The sequence below is a fragment of the Buteo buteo genome, chromosome 5 (assembly GCF_964188355.1).
Source record: "Buteo buteo chromosome 5, bButBut1.hap1.1, whole genome shotgun sequence".
Taxonomy (NCBI): Eukaryota; Metazoa; Chordata; class Aves; order Accipitriformes; family Accipitridae; genus Buteo; species Buteo buteo.
In genome coordinates, this window is record NC_134175.1 from 51,813,971 (window position 1) to 51,819,970 (window position 6,000).

The 6,000-nt window shown below is 37.8% G+C and overlaps 1 protein-coding gene across 3 annotated transcripts in view; it reads left to right on the plus strand.

The window, feature by feature from the left end:
* LYPD6B (LY6/PLAUR domain containing 6B) overlaps positions 1-6,000 on the plus strand; it is a 55,037-nt gene that overhangs the window by 33,256 nt on the left and 15,781 nt on the right. The window contains exon 3 of one of the 3 annotated variants that reach the window (XM_075028998.1): positions 3,653-3,736. The exons of the other annotated variants lie outside the window; for them this stretch is intronic. The gene's annotated coding sequence lies outside the window, so the exon portion shown is untranslated. The remainder of the gene's footprint in view (positions 1-3,652; positions 3,737-6,000) is intronic. 3 annotated transcript variants of the gene reach the window in all.

A 6,000-nucleotide genomic window follows, 5' to 3' on the forward strand; every position in this document is an offset into this window, starting at 1 on the left:
TGAATGTATTGCCACTTCTTGTACCTGTGCTGAGAACAGCAGCAACCAGATGTCCTTTACAGGAGAAGTCAGAGACCTGCCTAGTAGAAGAAACTCTCTTCTTAGTGCTGTCCCCAAGCTGGTGGGCTGAGATCTGCATGCGTGCGTGTGGTCAGGTCTCTTGCAAGTGTTTGCCTAACTACATCCTTGAAATCATCCGACTGTATTTCAAACCTGCAATCCGCTCGTCAAGGCCATAATAAATAGTTCAAATTAAAGGTCAGGCATAGACACACACATTTCTTGTGGTAGAATTACAGGATGAAGCGAGTGGGGTGATGCACGGCTAAACTTAAAGCTACGAAACATCAAAGAGGTAATTCGCACTGGTGTGGCAAGTGCAGGAAGTGACATATAGATAATAATTGCAAATTAGCATAGTGCTCTTAGGCATTTGAGTTGAAGCCTCTTCTTGCACCCTTTTGTAAATCAGCAGATCTGACTGGATCAGCAGTCCTCCTCCCTGCAACTGTCACTCGTCACTTAAACATTTTCTGAAAGATCTGTTGTTGTTGTTGTATTTAACCTTTAATCTTGTTTTGCATTAAAAACATCATGATACTTTATCCTCTTGGTATGTTGGTCGGAGGATGTTTTGGGGGAAAAAACCATGGCGCTGGAGAAATCTGGCTACAGTTATCACCAAAGCTTAATGCAACTTCTTGTTCTTTCTGGCTTGCAGGAATTCAATGACAGAGGAAATAGGTCTCTCCTTTTCTGTTCTGTGTTATTCTGCCGCAGACTAGGGAAGCACTTGAACTCTGCTGGATAACCGCACGTGCCGGCAGGCTGGTAACGTTACTAACTGCATGTTGGTGCTGCTCTGTCACCTTAAAAACTTGGGGAATCAAGCCCTCAGAGCTTTAACAGAAAAGGGTAGACTTAAGCACACTTAGGATAAATATTTATTGTCTGAAGGAATATGTGTGGGCAATAGCATAAGAAGATAGCATAATGATTATCCAAACAAGTATCCTACTTGTTTCTTTAATTAGATGACCAGTGCTTAAGCAACCAAGGATTTTGGGAGAGGATGGAGGGAAGGAGACAGGGCAGGAGGAAAGTAGTATCTCATTTTGCAGTGTGCTCTGTCTTGGTCTACATTCTAAGAACTTAGCTTTTAGTCTTTCTCTCTTCTGCTAACCTACATGGTCTTTTCCAGAATGTTTTTCTTCTCTCAACACCTTTCCACTCAATGGTTTATCTTAGCTACTGATGTATTTTGTTAAACAAACAGAAGTACCTTTTACAGACTCTAATCAGTTGCTATGGTCAAATGGTCTATTTAATTTTTATTAAGACCACATAGCTAAGTTACAGATTTATACCTGTAGTACAGGCAAATACCATGTACTGTTGTATATTCAGTTACCTTCTGATAATTATGTAGCGCATACAGCTGCATATATTAATATAACTAGCTATCTTAAAAGATGAAATTCTGTTCCATCAGAGGTAGTGACCAGATACACAGTATGAAGTTTCTGGGTGTCAGGCAATGATGGTTGTTAGAGACATTTCCCTTTTGTTCTAAGCTGCATTCCCTTCTGCTGCTACATCCACTTCTTCATAGATATTGCAATGTTTCTCTGGTAATATGTAAACATACTTCTTGAAAACACTGAGGAGGTTTGGCTGATGCAGCATCCCTTTATACTGATAATACAAATTATTAAAGCATCGGCTGAGAGCTGTTCAGGAATGTTGCCTCTTTTTTTCTTTTCCCTGCTGCTGGATTTCAATCGCTGAAGCCCATTCATGGTAGATAAGTGAGAGCACAGAATTGCACTAAGAAAGTTCTCTTATTTCAAAAGACTGTTGAACTTCTTTTTTCCTGTAATAAAGTTTATTGCTTCCTATATATTTGCCTGGTATTATGGAAGGGATAGCTTTCACCTTGCTGGGTAATTTAGTTCTGTAGAATTCTTCAGCTTACACTTAAAGCCCTAAAATTTCCTGATTCAGCTCATTTTCTAGACTCTCTACTAATTAACGTGTCCTGGCCCTTTTGTTCGTATTTTTGTTTCATTGTCTTAGTAAGGTTTACTGATGTAGCTCATCCAGCATTTCTTTTCCCTGTTTTCCCTCCTTCTGTCACCACGCAGCAAAGACTTTTTGCTAACCTCTAGTTTTCAGTGCAGTAATAATTAAGAGTGGGAAAGGATGTTCTTTTTGAACCTTTCCATGTTTGGGGGATTTAACACTGTAGCTCAGACACAAAATTTTGCTCCAGGCTGACACTTGGATTTGAAGATCTGAGTTTGAAAATGTTTCAGTTATGTTCTTATTTTGTTTATACACAGCTGTAAATCCTTGAAGTGGATAATTAATTTTCTGTTTGTGTCAACTTCTGCATAATCCACGTACCACGTTAGAGGTATCAGAATGAGAGTAATAAGCTACAGGTTACCCTCTGAAACTCTTTATTCATCGGTTGATGTTCACAGAATCTGTTTTGAGGAATTGCTTGATGTGCACATAGGACTTACTCTTAACTGACAATTTCTGAAAGTCATTTAACCTCTAAAAATGTGTATTTCCAACCTACGGATAATTGGTGTATTGCATGACATATGTTGTGAATAATAATATAGTTAACAAAAGAAAATTTAGTATACTATTAGCAGTAATGAAAATTTACTTTTTCCTTCAGTTTAGGTATGAAGTCTGATTAGGTTGGAGTATAGGGCTTATGTATGTACATGAGTGTGTGTGTGTATCTCTCCCTTCCCTTGTAATATGTACTCACGCTTTGATTTCAGAATATATACTATGAACCAAAAACATGTGCAGAAGACGATAAACAAAGGTCTTCAACTTCTATGAAAAAGGTTTACATTTTTCAGCTTAGAAAAAGAGATAACTGAATCAGGGATGTGGCAGACAACAATTAAATCATGGCAAGTGCGGAGAAAGGAAACCGAGAGTGGTCATTCACGGTTTGTCACAGTGCAAGGACTAGATGCCATAAAATGAAATAGGCAGCTGGTTTAAAACAAAGAGAAGGAAGTACTTTTTCAAAAGGTACATGTTTGTACTTTGCAATTTATTGCCATAGGATGTTGTGATTACCAACACTCTAGACGGGTTCAAAAACTGACAGTAATAACCCATAGACAGTTCAATTAACCAAGCCATGGACAGGTAATTAAACACCAAGATATGTACGCTCTGACTCAGGAAGTTCCTGAACTGCAGATTGTCAGGAAAGGAAGGTGAGTATATACAGGAGGAATTATCACTCTAAGCTGAGATGTTCGTGTATTCTTCCCTGAAATGACTTGTTGCTGGGCAGTTTTGGAGAAAAGAGAGCTTCATAACTCCTGCTTCATACCACAGTTCAGAGCCATCTCCCAAACACCACTTCCTTCTTTACAGTGAAGAAGCCTGACAGAAAAAACTTTTAAAAATGTATTATCTAATGGGAGAAAATCAAGTGAAAAAATTTGCTCTCATCCATTAAGGGAGAGTATTGAAAGACATGTTGAAATACTTAAGTGTTGTCAATCCAAAGAGGCAATAATTAAATCAAGTGAAATCCTACAAATCCTCCAAAACGAAATGGCCTAACATCTGTGTTTCCTTATACTTCTTCTTTTTGCCCTTTTCATAGGAAGTTTGCAAGTGCTGAGGGAAGTCTGTATAGCCTGGGGAAAGAATGTAGACCTGAAGAGACTAATAGTAATAATATTTAAAGGTATGCAATAGCTTTTGTTATGAGGCACTGCAGTGTTTTTCTTACTAGAGTTTATTTTCTTACTAGTGTTTGGGGTTTTTTTCTTAAAAGTGTTTGAGGTTTTTTTCTGTTACTAGTGGGTTGGTTTTCGGGTGGGGTTTGGGTTTTTTTTTTTCCTTTTCTTGTGTCTTTCTTTCCAATTTATCCTGGTGCTAATTTGATAATGACCTAGCTGCCTAAAATACACCCAAGGTTATACAAAGGATTTCTGCAAGGCTCTGAGTAACCTTATGAAAAAGCACATGGTGCCTTTGATTGTAAAGAGGTAGAATGTGAGCTCCCATACACAAAAGGAATAAGATTTCTTCTTTCCCCCAGTGAATTGCTTTCTGTTTAGAGGGGAATAGTAGTAAGGCAAGTTTTCATCTGTGTTCATTTATATGGATAGCTTACTCAAATGGCATCTGATAGTTCTTGAAACTGGCCTATAGCATATGAAAAGGGCAATAAAGAGAAATGGCTACAATAAACTATTAATTCACCCTTTATGTTGAGTTGTGGACCTGTTTTGAAACACAGTGTGCAAATACTGCATGATTTGCATGTAGTATTTTATATGTGTTCTAGCTAGGAAACTTACCAATAGTCAAAGTTAGTTTGCTGCAAATGGATGCAGCATTGGGTGTCTGCTATTCTTTGAAAGGGAAAGTTATCAGGCTATGTGGAAATGCATTTAATTTAATTTAAAAAAAAAAATGGCTCTTGAGTTGGAGCTTAGTCCCCTCGTACCAGTTCATAAATCTCTGAAGAAATTCTGCTGCAAAACAACTGATGATATTTCAGATGCAGAAATTGGCATTCACTTCTAAAATACCATACTTACTTTTATGTTTAACTCAGGGTTGCCTTACCTGCCAGGGATTTATTGTTTTTAGTAAAGTAGGATTTATTTATTTTTTCTACTTGTAGTGCTTTTCTGTTTAGCATTATTCTTGATTTGTGAACAGGAAATGAAGGAAACAGAAAATTTGCCAACTTTAATTTGTCAAATTAAATCCTGCACATTGCAGGCAATATGTATAGTAAATAAATCTCCCCACCCAGAGGCATTCTTATTGTTACTTGTTACTGCACTGCCGGTTTATTTAAGAATGTGTCATCGTTTTGGGGGCAGATAAGTGCAGAGGTAGAGCATGCACTTTGTCTCTTTCCATTGATCTTCTAGTTGAATCAAAACTATCTTTTAGTTCAGATTATAAATTACTTCCCATGTTTTGTTTTATTATTCCATTCACTTGACTGAAAGGAGTAAGCCATGAGGCTTTAGCAAGTATTAGGCTTTGAGAAATACAAGCCAGTCTCTGCTCTGCAGGAATACCCAGAAGCTAAAGGTGATTTCTTCTCAGAGAGGACTTCAGAGGTGTGAAGGTGGGAAAGACTAACTGAAGTGTAAATAGCCTTACTGTGCTTGGAAAATATCACAAAGAGCTAGGACGGTACTGAATAGAAGCAATTCTGTCACTTTAATTATGAAACTCTTACATAACCTCCACTAGCAAGTGAGAAAATTTCACTGCCTTGATAGCATCACACTAAAGGGATAAGGGGAAAAAAAAAAAAGAAACAGCTGAGAAATGGGAAATGTGTGTCAGGGGAAGGGAACATTTGTTCTAGACAAAACCAAGACGCTTGGTTGCTTTCTTTAGAACAAAGACCAAGAATCGTGCCCACAGTCACAGTATCTTTTGCAAGGTGAAGAGATGAGGAGAAGAGGTACCTCTGTCCCTAGGTGGTAACAGAAGAGGTGTCAGGATTGGATTTTTTCATGCAATAGACTTTTACCTAGTTCCTTCTAACATTCAATATGCTACTAATTTGAGGATGGGACCATTCCAAATGGTTAAGATTTGTAAGTTAACCAGTGCTATTATTCAATTACTTCAGCAACTGCCAGGGAGGTAAGTGGGAGCTGAAGCTACAAGAAGTGAAGGGGCAAGATGGGTGCTGTTCCAACAGAAATGGCCGGTACTGGAAGTGGTTGACTTCCTGCCTTCTGCACTGTTTCAATTCAGGCTTTTAAAAAAAAAAAAAAAAAAAAAAAAGCGACACTTTAGTGAAAAATATTATGAAAAAATTGCTATGAAATGCTATATGTCTGTCCTGGACAATGATGAAAAGACCAGAAATGATGGATGTTTGTTTTTTTCTGAATCCTGGGAATGTTTCCTTAGCTATTATAATATTCAAGGCTCAGCCTGTAGCAAATGAAACAAGTAACTGCAAGA